This window comes from Scleropages formosus, chromosome 22 (genome assembly GCF_900964775.1).
Source record: "Scleropages formosus chromosome 22, fSclFor1.1, whole genome shotgun sequence".
Taxonomy (NCBI): domain Eukaryota; kingdom Metazoa; phylum Chordata; class Actinopteri; order Osteoglossiformes; family Osteoglossidae; genus Scleropages; species Scleropages formosus.
The window spans coordinates 9774959-9795318 of NC_041827.1; the positions used below are offsets into that span (position 1 = coordinate 9774959).

At 43.1% G+C, this 20360-nt stretch overlaps 1 protein-coding gene across 1 annotated transcript in view; it reads left to right on the top strand.

Annotated features, from left to right (window-relative positions):
* The first annotated feature begins 6433 nt into the window (after positions 1 to 6433).
* Positions 6434 to 20360, top strand: part of plxnb1b (plexin b1b) — a 61711-nt gene continuing 47784 nt past the window's right edge. The window contains exon 1 of the mRNA XM_018725578.2: positions 6434 to 6887. The gene's annotated coding sequence lies outside the window, so the exon portion shown is untranslated. The remainder of the gene's footprint in view (positions 6888 to 20360) is intronic.

The window sequence follows — 20360 nt, forward strand, 5'->3', positions numbered from 1 at the left end:
CGGAAGGAGCTCGGAGTAGAGCCGCTGCTCCTCCGCATCGAGAGGAGCCAGTTGAGGTGGCTCGGGCATCTGTTCCGGATGCCTCCTGGACGCCTCCCTGGGGAGGTGCTCCGGGCTTGTCCCACTGGGAGGAGGCCTCGGGGCAGACCCAGGACACGTTGGAGAGACTATGTCTCCCGGCTGGCCTGGGAACGCCTTGGGGTTCCCCCAGAGGAACTGGAGGAGGTGTGCGGGGAGATGGAAGTCTGGAGGACTCTGCTCGGACTGCTGCCCCCGCGACCCGGCCCCGGATAAAGCGGAGGAAGATGGATGGATGGATGGATGGATGGATGGATACAATTGTAATAAACAGCTCGAGATTCCACAACATTGCCATTATCCATAGTGGGACCTGATCTAGCAACCCACAAAAAAAGTATTGGGTGTGTTTCTTCAAAACTGTAACACAGGTGATATTTCTCACATTTCTCATTGTTGCAAAAATGATACACAACATGTTACATTATTTCTTGTGCTTGAGTGGTAGTGTCTTCGATTCTCCACATCAATTTTTGATAGACTCATGAGGTCCACAATGTTTAATTGTTATATAAACTGTTCATGACACACTCCACATTGTTGGCTCGTTGATGGTGATTATTATATTTACCGGATGCTTTTCTCCAAAATGACTTACAGTTTTAAGGTTGCAATTATTTACCCATTTATACAGCTGGGTAATTTTCCTGGAGCAATAAAGTACAGTACCTTGCTCAAGGGTACTACATCCGGAGGTGAGGAATAAACCTGCAATCTTCGGATGGAAAGGTAGTAACTCTAACTTCTTCGCTACCATCTGCCCCACATCTTGCTTCATCAAACACCCCCATCCATTGCTGTTCATGTCTACCATGTACAAAGAGGGTATCCTGAACCAAGACGCTGTATTATGCGCCCTACTATGATACATTCTGTGAATATTCAGGTCCTACGTATATTACATACCTACCAAAGTGTAAAAAGCAGTAAAGGGCTTCACAAAATAAGAGACTTTAGAAAAGTGCCTTTACCATGAATTTAATGCAAATGTAAGTTGCACAGAGCTAATCTTGGGAATTTGGCAAATCAAGGACAATCCCCGTTGAACTCATGGATAATATGGGCAGAATTTTACTACACGCCTTGGATGTAGACGAGCAAGAAGTAAATTCTGAAGAGATTTCAAGCTGCATGCCTTACCAGCTGCGAAGAGCAAACCGTAGTGAACTTTACCGCTGACAGCTGCAAGAATCTATACTTCAATACTGCAATCTATACTTAATGCACTGCTAGTGCGCTTTATCCTTTGACAACTACCACAGGTGTCCTTGTACGTGTCTGGTGAAAATAGGCACATATGTATTCGGGCAAAATTCTTTTGATGAATATAATCTGAAAAGACAAAAAGCAAAGGGTCAAACTGCGGGGTAAACCAATCAACAAATCACGACTGTCCATCTATTGATGGTCACTTGATAGTGCAAATAAACAGACTCCTCCTCCATCCCCCCCTTGTGCGTTTTCTGTGCGCTGAAGATGTTACCTCTACTAAAAAATCATACCAAAAATGGAAACTCATTGTTCACCTAATAATTAAAACAAATTATTTAAGTAAACATGTAAAAAATTTCAGCACCTTTAGGGTTTATAGAAGTATATGGCTATACGCAATTGACAATGGAAAAAGAAATAAGAAACAGTTATTTATATATATATATAAATATATATACACACACACAACGAGGTGTGGTGGCGCAGTGGGTTGGACCGCCGTCCTGCTCTCCTGTGGGTCTGGGGTTCGAGTCCTGCTCGGGGTGCCTTGTGATAGACTGGCATCCTGTCCTGGGTGTGTCCCCTCCCCCTCTGGCCTTACGCCCTGTGTTACCAGGTAGGCTCTGCAACCCCGTGTGGGACAAGTGGTTCTGAAAGTGTGCGTGCGTGTGTATGTGTGTGCGCACACAGAACCGGTGCATATTTTACCACTTTTCCCTTGTTTGGACTTTTCTTAATTCATGTTGCATTAACAATGATGATGGCACAGCAAGTAGTGCTGCTGTCTCACAGTGCCTGGGTGGTGTGAGAAAACGTGGGTTTGATCCCCACTCAGTCTGTGTGGGGTTTGCATGTTCTGCCCATGTTTGTGTGGGTTTCTGCCGGGTGCTCTGGTTTCCTCCCACAGTCCAAAAAGATGCTATTCAGGTTCCCCTATAGTGTGTGAGCGACAGAAAGAGAGTGTGTTTCATTGATGTATGGATGAGTGACCCATTGTAAGTAGTGTATCTAGCAGTGTAAGTCACCATGGTGAATAAGGTGTATGGGCTCATAACACAACATAGAGTTCATTGGAAGTCACTTTGGAGAAAAGTGTCTGCTGAATAAAGTAAAGTACTCTATGAGAATTAAATATGACAAGAAAACAGTTAAGGGACATCCTAAGAACATGTGACACAGCTAATAGTTCCAAAAGCAGTGTCACCCCAGAGATCCATTTGCTCTAAAAATGAGTAATTGCCTGGCCACGGTTCCATCCATTCGAGGTCTTTGCAGCCATTTATGCAAAGTATTGTCTGCTGAATCTATGTGGTCCCCCCTCGCCGTTCCTCTTTCGCCTGCCCGGCCCGTGTTGATATTCAGCAAGCAGGTTTGGAGCTGGAGCAGAATGAATGGCGCAGTGTTTCACGTGTGAATGCAACGTGCCCTGACGGACAGGCGGGCCCATTCACACAACCTTCCTCGCACCTCTCCGCGGCTCTGAATGCGGGGCTGTGCTCAGACACACACCAGAGCAGCACCAAAGGGGATGTAAGGAAAAAAAGGCACAGCTCTTTCATTTTTGTTTTTTCTTTTTTTTAACCACTCAAGTTGCTTTTTTTGGGCGCTTTCTGCCACCTCCATCAACCATCTCTTTATTTTCTCTTCCTCTCCACTTGCGTTCGTTTAATAGGGAACTTTGTTTTTTTCCGCCTTGCCGGGTTGAGGGACGGAGGTGAGAGTGTCCCGAGGAGAAGATAGCGGATTCATTTCGTCGTGAAGAAAAGGGAGATAAGAGATGGGTGAACAGAGAGGGCACTTCTATGCGCGGTGCCTGGTGTGGTGTTACAAGGATGCTGTGATCTATATTGACATGCATGTTGTGTACGGTGAAATGACTCACGGCGGCCAATCCTCAAAGAACACGAGGCCAGAAGAAAGCGTCCAACTTCAGTCAGCTGAGGATGTGAGACCTCCTGTGTGTCTAATAGTTTTACTGCAGAATCTTCCTTTTGTGTCATGGAAAATGAAAGCACTAAGTGTTACATGCTCTCAGCGTACTTTAGGTCAGTTATAGTTAACTTTGAATGCATTCTTGCGTTGCTCATTAAAGTTGAGGACGCTTCTAAAAAGCTGACTTACGCGCTGCTTCGGCATCTTTTTTAAAAATGTTCTTTTCAATATTGTTTCAAAATAAGAAAATATTCGTCTGCCGGTTTCAGCAAGCGCTTGTCGGCTGTGGCGAGCTGGAGCCTATCTCGGAAGTATCGGGCGCAAGGCCGGGGGGCGTGCATCCTGGATGGGACGCAAGAAAATGTTAGAAACGCAAATCTGATAAAAATACTCAAAATGAAGGTAAAAGACGAAACGAACCAAAAGAAACCAGAACTACACCGAAGGCGTGTAATGACCCTAGCCCTCAGAAATTTATGGAGGGCAAAGTTCTTGAATATACCGTCATCTCAGAGAAAGCCATGTGCCGAAAAACAGCAAGTTTAACATTTGTAGCACATGCTAAAGAAAATGTCAGAAATATTGCAATTTGTGTATTTCTTAAAAGTGGTAAGTGTTAAATTAAAACTGACAAACGTCTCGGTAGTAATTGAAACATTTTTAAAATCGTGGCTCAAGTCACCAAGCTGAAATGTCTCACTGTAAGTCCAAAACCACAGTAATGGTGTCAGAACATCAGATGAACTATAGCAGGAAACTGAAGACAAGGGCCTGGTATCTCACACACACACACAAAAAAAAAAAAAAAACAAAAAAAAAAAACAGTTTTAAGCACTTAAAACTTTCTTTTACACCAATTTCACCAGAGTGCAGACTTGAAGTACATACATTGACATTTACATGTATTCAATTCGCAGACACTTTTCTCCAAAGTGTAACTCGGAGTGAAGAAATGTGCATCGAGGGGCAAAGAGATAACGATACAAACGTGCGATTTTGGAGATACAGAACCGAAAATTGAACTGAAAGGGAATTGAGCGTTTCTTGACAGATAGCCCAGTACCACTTCATGGAACAGGTAGGAAATCAGAGAAGAGAAGTGGGTTCAAAGGAGGTGTGCTTTGAGATGATTCTTGAACGTTGAGAGGGACTCAGCAGTTCTGAGAGGGAGGGAGCTCTTTCCGCTACATCGCAACTGAAAAAGTACTGTGCTGCGCTGTGTTTTCCGACCAAACAAACATGTGCATCCCACAAAGCAGCACTTGTTCCCTTCTGGAAGGAGTGTCCTTCAGGATGACAGGGCCCAGTCCTTTGACTATATGACATGTTCTACAAGCCCAGGTGGTTTCAGAAGCACAAGGCCAGATTCAGGCCCCTGTCTTAGTCCCGCTTCCCAGTCTCCAGTGTCACTGGACATTGTCCGGAGAAACACATTTCTTTCATATTCAAACCTGTGTCACTTGTGGAAGAGCAACGCCACAATTCCAGCGATATTTCACAGACACTCTTCTTGCTCACACTTTACCACATCATATTTAATTGATACACACACATTGACTGAAGCCACTTGTTCCAAGTGGGGTCGCAGCGAACTGGAGCCTAACCCGGCAACACAGGGCGTAAGGCTGGCCGGGAAGGGGACGCACACCCAGGACGGGATGCCAGTCCATCGCCATGCACCCCAAGCCGGACTCGAACCCCAGAACCCCCAGAAAGCAGGACGCGGCCAAACCCGCTACGCCACCGCACCCCTTAATCGATACGGTTTGTAATTATTCTCTGCCGCGTGCACAACATTATTTTTTTTGATTTCCACAGTTCATTTACTGCAGTTACTAGCAGATTTCACTTATTCCCGCAGGGTGCTGACACGAACAGTGACGAGCTCGTGTTACAGTGAAATGATGTACTCTACTGTACTGTACTGTACTGTAGTACTATGCCAGCTTTTCCGTCTGAATGAAGTGGGACGACTGTCGCTAATTCTCTGGAGCCAAACGTACTTAGCATCTTTACCAAAAACTAACCCAGTCATTTTTTAAATCTGTTTTACATTGCAGGAATGTAAGAAGCTCCGTTAGGCTTACAGTGCATTATTTTAGCAATGAACAAAAAGTAATTTAAAAGAGGAGCTGGTGTAAATAATATTTTCTCCAAAAACATATTTTTAATCATAAAAGTGAAATATTTTAAAAATAGACATGTCAAAAACATGGGGGGGGGGGTGGTGCGGTGGTGCGGTGGTGCAGTGGGTTGGACTGGGCCCTGCTCTCCGGTGGGTCTGGGGTTCAAGTCCCACTTGGTGTGCCTTGCGATGGACTGGTGTCCCGTCCTGGGTGTGTCCCCTTACGCCCTGTGTTGCCAGGTTAGGCTCTGGCTCCTCGCGACCCTGAATGAAACAAGTGGTTCAGAAAATGTGTTTGTGTGTGTCAAAACGTTTTTTTTCTTTGCAGCAAAAATGTGTGTCTCAGCAGATCTAGCCGTATCTCACACACACACACACACACACACACACACACACACACACACACACACACACTGCTTGTCTCATATCATACAGGGGAGCAGGAGCCTAACCCAGCAACTCAGGGCACAAGGCTGGAGGGGACACACCCAGGACGGGACGCCAGTCCGTCACAAGGCACCCCAAGCGGGTCTCGAACCTCAGACCCACCGGAGAGCAGAACCCGGCCCGCGCCACCACCGCGCCTCTGCGCCCCCCTATCTAGACGTCTCCCTGGGATGAATTAGTGTCTTTAAAGTGAGGGATGGTCTCCAATAGCGAAGGACGGTTCTGCGAAACAACGCACGCATTTTAGCGGGAGCTGTGTATCTATTTAATTTATACATTTGTAATAATATTATCACCTCATGTACAACCATAAAACGTGCACGTGCTTTGTCTTTTGAGCTTTGGCTACTATTGTTAGTCCTTTTCTTCTTAGTCCTCTAGCGCCATTGCCAATTAAAAAAAGAAAAACGAAACGAAAGATTTGTTTCATCATAAGACCGAAGGTCGAGCCGAGCTGGTCGGTACTTTTCGATTCCTACAACGTTCTCGAGTCACGGCCCGAAGCCCCTGTTCCGCTCCGTTGCCCCTTTAAGAAGAGAGCGACGGAGGCGCGGAGCTGTCGGAGGGGGTGGGACCGCTCTCCGCCGGGGCATTTGCAGTTCATGTGACCCGTCCCCTTTTAAGTAGTCGGAGTGGCGAGGGCAGGTTCGCAGTGGTGAGCAGTGCCTGCGCTTCTATGAATCTTTGCGCGCACAGTTCGCCCGCTACATGTGATCGCTGAGACGACGGGTTCCACATAATCACACAAGCAGCGTCCCCTGACAGCCTCGGATGGAACAGAGCGCGAAACGCAACAAAGGGGTCTTAAACTAACACAAAACCCCCATCATCAGTACTAAAATGAACTGATTGTTCAAGTCTTTCTGGGAATTGGATTTGTCTTTTCTCTAAAAGCCCAGGGGAGCAAGATTAAGTTTGGGAAGCACATTTGGCTGGATGTAAAAAAGTGCTTTTGTGGCGAAACGAGAGGAAGAAAGAAGGGGATTACGATTAGTCAGTGAGTGCGCGCGCCGGAGCCCCGGCGGTGAAGGACACGGGACGCGAGGAGGAGAGACTGAGCGCCCAAAGTTCCACTTGAGCCGGACACTCTGAGGTAAGATATTACGTTTTAGTGGCAGACCAGCGCTATCCTGCGTCTTATTCACCTCGGCAGTAGCTGCGGTGTGTGTTCAAGTGTTGTAGCACTTTTTTTTGCCTCACATGATTTTGTTGAGTAACATTGTCAATTTGTCACTGTGCTTCATTGATTCACTCTGCTTGGGATCATAAGGTACGTTAGCGCTGCCAGATTTAGATATAAACTACCCGTGCGATGAGGGCAGTTATAGTTTAACTTCCATTCACGTTGAACCCTAACTTTTGTTAATGTTTCGCAGCCAGCATACTAGAGCCAAGTTAATTTATTTGCATGGCGGGATTGTTTGCGGTGATTTATTCAATCATTTGCTCTAGTCTAGACTAGACTACGAAACCTTCATGTACTGATAAAACACACAACTCGTGCGTTTTGCTAAGTTCTCAATTTAAAACGCCAGATGATATCCCGCTTTTCGGTTACATGAGTACTATAGTATAGGCGGGTATTTGAAGGGGACTGTGGTGTTAAAAGTAATGTTAGCAAATGGTGACGTCACCACCACCCCCCAAAAAAACTGGCTATACATACTAACGTGAACCTGCTCGTGCGACGGTTTATGCAAATGAGGCCCCACGGATTGATTTTATTGGTCCGCAGCAGCAGGCGACCGGGTGGGGGGTATGGCCTTCAGCGCAGGGTTGAGGAGGCAAAGCTAATAATGTGAAAGATTCTCACTGGTCAGATCACTGTGTCGTTCTTTTTGCTTTTTTTAAACCTTGACAGAGATACCCAGTAGGTCAGTAAACTTCTCATACTTATGAGAAGTAGTGGGAAAATTGGAGAAAAGTTCTTGAAATCCTGCCACTTTAAACTTTGTCATGTACATTGTCTCAGTGAGAGGGTCTTCAGCCTGACATTTAATAGTCAAAATTCACTTCACAGTTTATCAATATTTATTTGACACTTTTCTCCAAAGCTGCGCACAATGTAATTACCGCAGTATAAAGGCCTCACAACAGTTTGTTCATTTTCTATATGGTTTGCTTGTTTACCGTATTGATGTAAGTTTTGCTCCATCAGGGTACGTTCCTCCTTCAAACGATACCGTAACAGGAGTAGGAAGAAGACGCGCCTCAAAGAATGAATAATACAGGATTAAATATAAAAATTAAAGTCAGATCAGCACCGATTGTTCGCCGCACCTCCTGTCACCGCCCTGGAGTGGGAATGGAGACAACGTTGAGAGTCGTACGGAGGCGCTCCTCAGTGGAAACGTGTCGGCCAAGGAGCCAGGAGACGACTCATTATTTGGTGTAGCCAAAGTTCATGCCTGTCACATGCCCCCCTTGAACTGAGACTCCAGTGACGTGGACATCATTGTGAGATGAATTTCTTCTTAAACGCCGGCTGAGATGCTATGATTCGCATGCAGTTCAGGGCTAATGATGGCTGTGAAAATGTAAATGGATGTACTTTAGATATGCCCATTATGTTTTGGATAAGTAAGCAATGTAATATTTTAGTGATAAAATGGACAGTGCCAAAAACACACACATGCCAATAGCTGGTACACACTGAAGGGTGGTGTGTCGACGCTACTTTGACGTGATATTTGTTTTATGACACGTATTCATTGAAAATTCCTTTTGCTTCTATGTCTGCCTTATCTAGGTCATGTTGTTTTTTGGCTTTTCAATGGGATCCAGTAGCAGTAACTGTTGGCCCTATTCCAGTGGCTAAGATGCACTGTGGAGACCTTATCTCGGAGGATACCACTATGATGTCTTGAACTTCCCTGTTTTGCTCTTTTACCTGGGAGAGGAATGCTACACCCTAACAAGTAACAAGCTGAGAATTTTGGCCAGGATCTCACAACTTTTCTCATTTTAAGAGCTTTTCAAAATGTGTTCTTCTGATGAAGAACTGACAGGTGGTAGGTTTGGAAGTACCAGTGAAAAGATACTATGCCAATAATAAGATATAAAGCTTTGATTTTGCACTTAGTGTGATACTTTCATTCTAAATATATGTTTTTGATACTGCAATTTTCTGCATTATTATATAACAAGGTGCTCGTATTGATAGGTTGTGTTGAGTGTTAATGACTCCATTGTCCATTAAGATATGTTTTTGTGTTGTATTATTTTAGCCCAATGTGCCCATGTAGTGATGTTTGTGTATCAGCTCCCAGGTGTAAATAGACATAGTGGAGGACTCTGATCGCTGTGACTCAGATGGTGGCCACTCCTCTTTATTGGCCACTGCCTGAAATTATGTTCTTCTGTTGTAAACAGTGCTGCTGTGTCTTTTGAATGGCTGTGAATTATTCTCATGTGAAGTGAGGGTCTGGCCCTTGTTTCTGTCTGTTCGATAACATTAAGGTTTTGCTTGAGTTAGATTCCTGACAAATAGGGAAAATAGAATCTTTTGGACTGCTATATAGAAATTATACTGATAATGTCATAGGACATTATTATACATCTTTTTGAGGTAAATGGCAAGTCTCACTTGTGTCCCATTGATCTGGAAATATGGACTGAATGCAAAGAGAATGGTATATTGTTGCCATGTATTATAATTGGCAGATGACTTTGCAGAAGAGGCTCAAGGGTTAGATGTCCTTACAGCAATTCCTAAGTAGATCTCAGTAAAATGTTTTTCAGTGCTACTTTAAATATGCTGCCAGACAAATCACCGCTGGGTGTTGTGTGTTTTCCTTATGTGGGTTGTGGTTTCTGGGGAGCATTGGGGTACGTATGGTCCAGAAGGTCTCTGCAGTTTGTTCACCTTTTACTTGTCTTTCTGCACAAGTGCATCAAAGCAGCCCTCAGGCTTCCAGTGCTTGGTGTACAAAAAGTGAGGTTCTCACTTTTCTTGTTCCTGTTCGCACTGCCTTTTTCCTTCTTCCCTCTTAGCAGCTGGTTAAGTGTCAAGGACAGTTGATAAGTTGTTTGAACTCTTGTCAGTTCTGCTGGTGGTGATGACAACTTAATGAACTGAGATTAAAAATTAACAGCATTAATAAACCTGAACAACCTTAAATCCTCATCACACTGTCTAGTCATACAGGGGACAGCCTACATGAAATGGCTAAGATTTGGACTATTTAAGCCCTTTGCAACAGCCTATAACCTGTAATAGACTGTAATGCTTTTGATATAGATTCAGTAAAAGTTATATCCACTTGTTCCTGGTACAATTATTCAAAAATAATGTAATTTATTTAGGTTTGTTTCCAGGTTTGGCAGCTACTTCCTACATGGATGCATTGCTCATTTGTCTTGCATTTATTGGATAACCATTTGTAGAGTAGTTTACATCATAAAAGTAACAGCCTTCAAAAGGAAAGTATTAGTGACACCATAGTGCAGCAAATTCATGCCAAAAGGAAGCACCAAGTTGGCTTTGTTCACACCTCCTTGTTATGGAATGGAGCACAGCTGAAAGAAGGGTGTTGGGCCCTTTCACCTGTCCTTGGGGTTTCACACTCTACAGGGCCCCCACCCCCAGTCTTGCTTGAGAACTTGCTAAAGGTTGCCTTCCTGCCTTGCCTAATGTATATGTCTGGCAACTGGGGGGTGATTTAACATTGACACCAAGGGCTTTGGTAATGCATAGAGTAATGGTCTGATTACTAGAGGCCCCTAGGAGAGGTGTGACCTGGTCTAGCTCTGGTGTTTTAGTCATGCTCAGGTGTGGAGCTGAAGAGAAACAAAAAGCTTTAGGTTCTACCGCATGGCCAGGCAAAACCTGGGATCCCTAAGCTGCTTTCCTGTATACTGAGATGTTTGCTGTCTGATTTTAATTACCTAATCTACTTTGTCTGATTACAGCCAACCGAAGACGGAAGGATTTCAAGAAAATTAATTCACCAGATAATAGTGCTTGAGGACAACCTACCTTTAATATTTGCATATTAACTGGTGGGTTTTGGATATTTCCTTGTTTTCGTATTTCAGTTCAAGAAAGTGAGATTGTTACTAGTAGCTTTTGGTTTCAGTCGACAAGTTTGTTGATGCTTTAATATCCTTAATTGGAGTCTCATTTCAAAACATCCATCTATGTAAAGACTCAAATGGAAAAAATTAGGAATTTTGGAAGTTGCCCTGGGCCCAGGCCTCTTGAGTTAGTTATTGCTTTCTTCTTAGTGCAGAGGAGCATTGGGATCCATAAGTGGCTGGGGTGGGTGGTTTGGAGTTGGGTTTAGGTGTTTTTTAAGCTGTTGTTGCAGCTGACACAGCCCTTGTGGAAGGGGTTCGAGGTGCCAGCAGTACTATACTAAAAGATGGGCCTCGGTTCTGAGCTATAATGCTTGAGCTATGGGGCTTGATGCCATGTAGTTATTTGCAGTATTCATATGTTAAGTGGTTGACATGATCTTTTTCCACATAAGCATGGAACAGTGTTGCACAAAGACACACATGTTGATACACACTTGGTCAGCTGGGATTTACTGTCAGGTAACAGAAAGCTACAACCTTTCCACCTTATTAATGCAACAGTATTGATGTCTTTTTAAAAATCATTTACTAGGGAATGAATAAAGTCTGTAGCTGTGTTATAGTTTACCTGTGGCAGTGCAGTATATTTGTGTGAGCCTTCGAAGGGCCATGCAGGTATTTGTAGACCGCTCTATACAAGCACAGTTCTCTGCAGGGGGCTGCTGGGTGAGGCTGCCCAGTCTCTTTTGTCTGCTTTGTTCCAGTGCAGGTTGAAAAGGCCAGTGTACAAGAATGGGGGAAGGGGAGAGTGGGTAGAGGCGGGGCGTTGGGGGAGGGGGTGTCCATAGGCTGTCTTGTCACACAGTGGAGGAACAGCTGTGAAAGAAAGAGGGGGGGTATGAAGCAAGGTGGAGGTGGTGTGTTGGGGAGGTCTCCTTTTGGAGAAGGCCTAAACTTGAACTCTAATGTTTGAAAATTTCCATAGTACCTGTCACATCTTTGGCACCTTGGACTCATAAAATGATCTGTGTTTTAAAGTTTTTCTTGAGTTATTGGAGCTGCTCCAGGGCTGTTTTAGAGGGTCAAGTGGTGCAGGGTGTTGAATTTTACTGAATGGGGTGGGCCAAGTGTTAGAATGAAGAAGGGGTGAAATGGCTAGTTGAATAGCCCTTGAATGCCCCTTGTGTCAGTTACAATGGAGCGGAAAGGCAGGACAGGTGGTTGCTGGCCTCAACCAAATGCAGTTTGGCTTTGTTAGAACGAAACCCTTGCAGTAATGTAATGTTGATGTTAGGACTGACTTTTGGCCTCTCGGTGACAAAGGGCACCTGTTTGGTGTGATGGTAAATATCAGTGGTCAGCTTTTGCTGCAGCAGCTGAAATTTCGACACTTCTGCTTGTTGCTAAGTAGAAGAAATGGAATCTTGGGATTGATTCTCTTCTCCTTGCCGAACTCCCTTCTCAAGAGAGCTGCCAAGCCAGGGCAGTCACCCTGAAAATGCACTGTGGGTGGAGGAGGGGTAGTGGGGGCATCCTCATCCTGGGAAAGTGAGTTGCCATGGAGAGAGACTGAAGGACTGAACTGCTAAAGGTTTTGGTGCAAGTGGGGAAACTTATGAAAGGAGCTTGTGTATGTACAGAATGTGTGTTCACAAGTCTAACCCTTAAGTCGAAGTGCTGGTTTGGTAATCTTTAGCTGGAAGAACATCATTGTATAATAATGAGACAGGAAATCTAAAGATAGTAATGTGTGCATCATCTGTCTGCTGGAGAATTTAGATGTTGTTAAAGATATTTTTTAAAAATCCCATTATGAGACCAAAAGGTACATTTTTAGACAGGGAATAGATCTGAATGAAACATTTCATTTTTAAAAGAACCTTTATTGGTGTTGTCCATAGTTTTCCTGACCTCGTGCTGTAAAAAGTCCGCCCTGGGTCTGTTTGTTTTAAGGGCATTTCCTTTGTCGCTGCTTTGGGATGGGCCAGGTGCCATAGCTTTTGGAGTCAGATCTCTGATTTCCCTCTGGCATGAGAGTTCGGATCATTGCATTGTGCTAGGGTTTGGCATCGGTAGGCTGCACAGTAGGATCTCCAAGAAACCTGGGCATGTTTTTCACTCATTAGAGCTCATCAGGGGTTTAGTGGCGCTGGACGTCAAGACCACTTGATTCAGGGAAGTGTACCGTCGCCCCCGGTCTAGGAGTTTCCTAGCAACAGCCAGCCACTTGTTGCTAAGCTTGCCCAAGGTGCGTGCTCCTATGGAAATGATCTCTCACTCCAAAGGCCTTGCTTTGATTCAGATGCCTGGGTTTCACCTTTTCTGGGGCAGGAGATATAGGACTGCTCACAGAGTACTTTTTCCAGCTCCCTTCCGGGCCAAGACAAGAGCAGAACACTGTGCCTCTTTTAAACCCTGCCTATAATTCTTTATTATTGGTGATCCAAAGTGTTTGGCCTCCTGAGAAACAGCTTGTCAACCACCATAACACAGCACCTTTAATCTTGGTGAGATGTGGCTGAACAGACTTTCTAGACCACTGAACAGTACCTTTCTCTGTCTGGGGGGCAGTGGAGGGTAGGGGGTTAATTGCCTTGTATTTTTTCCTTTATTCTCTGTGTCTGAGATGGTTCTTGCTCCCTTTTTGTGCTGTAGTTGTAGGGTTTCAGTGGAGTCACTAGATTGTGTTGATGGTTTAATGGAGATCCTGAGGGAAATGATGATAAATCAAACAAGGCAGTTGGGAATATCTTGGACTTACTCCTCAAACATGCCAGATGTTGCTTCTTTCTCCTCAACTGTCTCCTTTTGAGTCTTTTTTTTTGTTGCTTGTTTTCACATTGAGTGTTTATTGGCATATGATGGCTGGGCTCCAATGACCTGTGGAAACCCTCAAGAACTGCAGAAGTACACAATCCTACTCCACTCTATCCTCTGTCTGATGTTCACAGTTCATGGCATAGCACAGTAATGCCAGCTATGTGAGGCATGACTGTTAACATTCCTTCCACAAGAACGTCAGCAGATCTGGAAGTGTGGCCAAAGAGTGGACCAGCAGATGCTCCTTGAGCCCCCCAGGGTGTGGTGAAGTGGGTTATTGGATGCAGTAAAGGGAAATCTGCTGGTGCTCTATGAAAATACTGCAACATCGCACCGTTGTTACCACTGAGCTTTTGCCTTTTGGTTTCGAGCAGCACCCAGCTTTGCTTTGCTGTCATGCTAAACTCCCATAATTTGAACTTTCCTACAAACAGTCCCAACAACCTCAGAAACCTCATGATGGTTTCTAATCTGAAAATATCATTGGTTGTGGGTTTTCATATGAATGACAGTTAGGTTATTAAGGCAAGATTGCAGAAACTCGCAATATCAATGTATGAGATTTGTTCATGTAATTTCCTGTACACATGATCCCAATCTACTGGACAAGTACAGTGTCTGATGCCTCTGAGTTATCCAGTAGCTTATAAATCTAAGGGAAACCATCCTTTATGTTATCAGGTAGAACCAGAATCTGTTAAATTACTTGATGTTCTACATAACAATTATAAAACATTTAACCAAACAACAGAAAATTCCTCTAGTCAAACTGATGGAAGTATGCCCATATCTTAAAAAATGTGAATATACCTGTAGTGATAGTTTCTAAATTCCTTGTCTTAAGTAGGATTTTGTTCTAAGGCAATTCTAAATATCTTTTTCTCTTTTTTAAAAAAAAAAAAAAAAAAAAAAATCTGCCAGACCTTTAATTTTCTAGAAGTTTGTTGGTGGCCTGGTGTGCTTTGAGAAGTGGTTCCTTACTTGTGGATGTGTGTCACACAAACATCTGTCTGGGTTTTCCCTATAAAGCCTCCTAAAGCAACACAGAAATGAAGAGTATCCCATCTTGAACCGTTTCATGAAGCTGTGCAGACATCTTCGTGGTAGCAGTGAGGTTGCATGTGGGTGGTCACAGTTTTACTTGAGCTTGGATTCTTAAGCAAGTCTTGCCTATGCAGAGGAAACCAGAGGACTCCTTAAATTCAAATCCTCAGGCTGCATGTTGAATGTGGTCTGTTCCATGGATGAGAGCAACCCTCAACTTTGCCTGTGCTGAACAGGGCTTCTCATGACTCTTTGCCCAGCTGCATGAACGTGTGGGGGAGAAAAGTATCAGCGTTTCCACTGAGGGGTTTTGTGTAGGTATTCTACACTACACTGTTTCCTTCATGTTTTATGATTTGTGTGCTTTGGAGTTGTATGTGGAAGTTGGTAACAAGGCCCTGGCACTGACACTGAAATTGACTTCACTCTTGACTGCTACTGAAAGGAGAAAACAAAAGTCAAGAAAGCAGGACCGATTCATGGCTCTGTCCCCATCCCCCTAGACTAAGCGGTCATTGAGGTTTCAATGCATCTTCCAACCTTACATAGTTGCCATGTGGCAAAGGGATGTGCCTCACACTTAGGGTTGACCAAAAAAATTTTAAGCAATGGGTTGAAACTAAAACATGCTCCAGCGCACAAACTCTCAAACATTTTGCAGGCAGAGTGAAAATTAGTGTTTTGCAATCTCTGAATTTCTGGGCTGACTTTTTTTTCTGCATGGTGACAGATTTCTTTGTGGCGGGGGTAGGCTTTACAGCTGGGAAGTCCACACATGTGGGATATCCATGACCATTAGCCATGATTGATAGCACAGCAGTCACAAAATGCTGTAAGTCTAAATGATGTTGCTTATTTAGCCCAGGTTGCCATCCAACAAACACAACAGAATGTTCAGGGGTTGTTATTATGTCAAACTAAAATATATCCTAATACTTTCAGAGAAGGCTATATCATAAGATATGTCAGTACTTAAGCTAGAAGGCCCCAGTGTTCTTTTCTGGATCTTTTTGCTGTGACCTGTTTTATTGAGCAAATGAAGTGGGGCCTATCAAGACAGCCCTTGGTGAATCAACTGGAAACCTCAACAGCAGCTTTCTTCTACCCATTATGTTTTTGCCATCCATATTGTGTTTTCCTTTCTCCATTACCTTTCAGGTCTAAGTTTTGAAATGTTTGCAGTAGATCCATTTGCTTAAACACACACACACACACTGTCCGAAACCACTTGTTCTAAACAGGGTTGTGGCAAACCGGAGCCTAACCCTGCAACACAGGGCGCAAGGCTGGAGGTGGAGGGGACACACCCAGGACGGGATTTGCTTGAACAATTGAAGTTAAAGTTAAAAACAGCAGTTTGTCTAGCATATGCAGGGTTGTGCTTCATATATCATTTTCCTAGTGTGAAAGTTCTGTTTGAACTATTAGTTTGATCCAAGAGAATGCATGTTTACTCTTAACAGGACTTTTTGCCTCCTTTTACCTCTAGTCAATATCCCAGGAAACATTAGTCTCTAGTCCTTCAAATCATAACCCGTGCTTTAAATTCAAATCTTTAACATTGTTCAGACAGCACTGAAACAGAGGAAAATGAAACCAGTATTCTTACTGGAAGCACTAATGATTATACTGAGATCATCATGTTTTGTACATGTCGTGAGAATATTACTTTTTCAAAGAGAATCTAATACGTTGAGAAGTGGGAGGCAAAATATGGAAAAAAAAAAGCAGGGTAAGACGAACTAATCAGAAGGGCTCACAATGACAATGGACATGCCCTGTTCAAGCCTAAAGGTGCAAGTGAAGGACTGATCATTCTGGGGGCACTTCCATCTGTGTGGTTGCCTGGAGTCAAAATCAACTTGTTGGCACATATCCTCTGTGAACCTTTTTGTGCTGGATGTAAATCTTCTGTTTAATGAAGCACGATTAGAATAGCTTCTTTCCTAGTATGCTGTGAACAAATCATGCATTTTGGCTGGTTGTCCAGGTTTCCATTTGTTCTTTAACTGCTAGAAAGAGTAGAGATTAAATGTAGAATATTGGTATGAGCCATCACCTGTCAGTAGTCCCGTCTGTAAGATTTGTGCTGCGTGTGATCTGAACCATGGCTATGCATTTCTGTTTGGTTAATGTTGGGTGTGGTGTAGTGATTCTTTCTTAGTTGCGCTTTCTTCTGCAGGCTAAAAGCCACATCCTGAAAGCTTCCCTTCCCCTTGATTCTTGGTTCAATCAGTAGTTAAAACTTTTTTGTTAATTTGTTTTAGCTTGGAGTGATCATCACATAGTAGCTTTGGTCAACGGTATGCTTCAGTGCAGTAGTTCCTATTGCTGGCACATTACGAGGCTCACGGTGTATTCTTTCCATCTTTCCAAAGGTCATGGCTATGCTCACATGTTGTCTGGTATGGAAGACCCGAGCTTCAAATACCTCCACCGACTTACTTTCGTATTGTGACCGACGCTGTGCAATTTGTGACAGGGGACCTCAGCATTGCCTTTGCCTTGTGTCCTCATGTTGCAGTCATTGGACAGGCATGACAAAGCACCTGACAGATGTGTGAAAGGGTTCAGAGGCCGTGAGAGAGCAGTGGGGGTAGGCTGAGGAAGCACTGGCCGAATCTGACCTTTAACACAAAGCTAAAAGAGAGATGAGGCTCTTAATGAAACTGGACGCATGAGAGGCAGTCAGATCCTATCGGCCTGGAAAGGCTGGTGCAAAATTTGCATAATAACACATTTGCAGTTCGTTACATTTTTCGTTCTTTTATAAAATTGTTTTTATACACCATATCTCTTTGTTAAATATACCCTGTTCATTGTTTGAACACTGGATCAAAGCAGTTAGCAAAGGTTCCTGTGTAAATGGTGTTAAATACAAATCAACTGGCAGCTAGCCATAACCCTAAAGTGTATTTAATTATATTAACTGTATCTCATTTGTTATGTTTTATTTCTAACATAATTCACTGTTCTGTTTTGCTAGGTTAAAATACAACTTCGTCATCATAGGCAATCATTTTGTCACATTTTTTGTATAATTTTGAAATTCATTCCAATAACTTCTCTTTTGACTTGATCAGTAATCCAGGCAAATCTCAAATCTAAGAGCTTAATTTTGTGTTTGTGTTGTTTTCTGTCTTGATAACAACAATTATTATTAGCAGTAGCTGTTGGAAAAACCTCCTTAATAATGGGTTGTATAAAGCAACCAGCCCTCTCTGCAATTTAGTCCCCTGTTAAGATGCTGAAATGCTGATCTTGAAATAAGAGATCCATATTGGCCTTCCTGTAGGTGTGGAGCATTAGTCTTTGCAGAAGCATTCTTAGGTGAGGGTCAAGTTCTTTGTATGCATAGAATGGAAACAAATATGATGGCATCTCCTTAGTGCCGACTTGACTGTTAAGTCTGCCATCTTGGACATGATGCTCCGTTATTTTTGGAAGCCTGTAATCTGCACTCTGTGGGGGCGAAGAAGGGGAATAAAAGGCTCTTATTTTTTGAAGTATAATTATAGCCCATACTAGCCAATGAAATGTCTTTGGTAGTTCTAAGAACAATGGTTTATGTGCACCAAAATGAAATATATAATAAATATATACACGCCTACACATCACTGACAGTGATAACGTTGCATGATTTCCCAGAATATTTTACAATACTGAAAGAAGAAATTTATGTATGTTTTTCATTCTTCTTACCAGTGGGTGACATCTGCTGTTTCCTTCATGGCCATTGAGCAGTTCTGTTGACTGATTTTATTGTAACTTCGTGTTTTGCACCTTTGCTGGAGGAAATGCTGACGTCCATTTCATGCTTCACCTGAAGTCTGTTTCACTGCTGAGGTCACAGACGCTACATCTGTTCACAAGTGCTCTTTTTCCTTTAAAATTAACAGTACAGAAAAGGTCACGTTGAGAGTGAGCACCTGACTAGGGATTACCCACCATCCTATTCTAGTGGACCATAAGGCATAGCTGAAGCATCATGTGCAATGCCAAAGAGCGATCATCAACTTGCACACTCCGCTAGCCTTCACCTGGAAGGAGGCCCACAGTAATAGCATATATTGTATTATGACCACTGTGACTTATATAGTTTTTGCTGGTTGTAGGTTCCCAGTCAGGGAGCTGTCATTAGCCTTTAAAGCTGCATCTGTGACCAGCTCACTTGCCGTTGCCCTTCTCCGCTGGGTTCTTTCAGGATCCCATCTTCATTGCAAGTTTATCTGGACCAATATAGTGAATGTTACTCTTTCAAAGGAGGATCTTTGGTAGAGAACAAAACAACAACCTGGGCATGTGAATGGTCTCTACATTGTCTCTGTGCTTATGATTCAAACCTTTTTTCTTTGGAAGCAGTTAGCAACAGGTGTACAAACTAAGTCTAATACCTGCTCTTTTGTGTGATTGTTTTCCATAGTTTGGGAGGTCTTTTCTCTTCTCAGGCTTGTAGCTGGGAGACTCTGGAACTGTCAACTCGACATTGACAGGGGAGAACCGGACACTCCAAATGAAAGTGAAATGACCAGCAGAGGCATGTTGTTCTTTCTGATCTGCCACAGTGGCCGGATGGGCAAAAGAAGAGAATGAAGAGCTTTTGTTAAACATTAGACCAAGGCAAACACCATATTTGGGCGGCTTGCCTCGGAGCAAACAAGATCACACACTGAGCACACACTGAAAGTGTGTAAAAATGAACTTGTTGTCTCGAATTACCAGCCATGAAATTTAATGACAATCTGAGGTCTATGGCAAACAATCTCAATTAGAAGGGGTTTAATGTTTTAACTTTTGGCAAAATGTACCGTTTTGTAAGAACTTGTATGCAAAAAATTTTTATCCCATTTAAAGTATCACTGCTCAGGAATTCAGGAAGCAACATTTTGATACTTTGATTCTTTCTAATTTAAAGTAAGAAATTTGATACTTTGTCATTTTTAAAATTCTTTCTACATTCATGGAATTGCTGGTACCAATATTTGCATGAAGTGCTGTTACAAGAGTATACACATTAACAGAATAATTTTTAACCCAAACTTTTACCCAGTTAAAAAAAAAAAATGGCTTTCTTAGTTTCTAGTAAAAAGATGCAACTGTTATGAGTTGAATCTAGCACAACTGTGTAATTTTCTGCACTTTTAAGTTTGTGGCACATTAATTGATGAAGTGTCCTTAGGGGAAATGTTCTGATTTTCCTGTCATTTTTGTGCTTGGTGTTTGTGCTCTGATTATTGCGGTGAGTTCACTGCCTGGGGGTGTGTAACAGTAGTAGCATTCTGTTCTCAGTGTTGACATCAGAGCTGAATGCAGTGTTTTTCAGTTGGTTTTGAGCCAGAGGGCTGTATCTAGAACGTTCAGGCACAGGAGAGTTGCTACCTTTTTCAAGTACGGTACATGTGATTGAAGTGGTTTTAACACTAAAGGTTTACCCCACAGTGGTCACCAGCCTTGGGAATTCTTCCATTTATTCATTTAGCTGATGCTTTTCTCCAAAGCAACTTATAATGTTAAGGTCATTTATACAGCTGGGTAATTTTACTTGCACAATTTAGGGTAAATACCTTGCGCAAGGCTAGTACAGCTAGAGGTGAGATTCAAACCTGTGACCTTTGGGTCCAAAGGTAGCAGCTCTAACCACTACACTACTAGCTGTCCCTACGGACTGTGAAGTCTGCCCCTA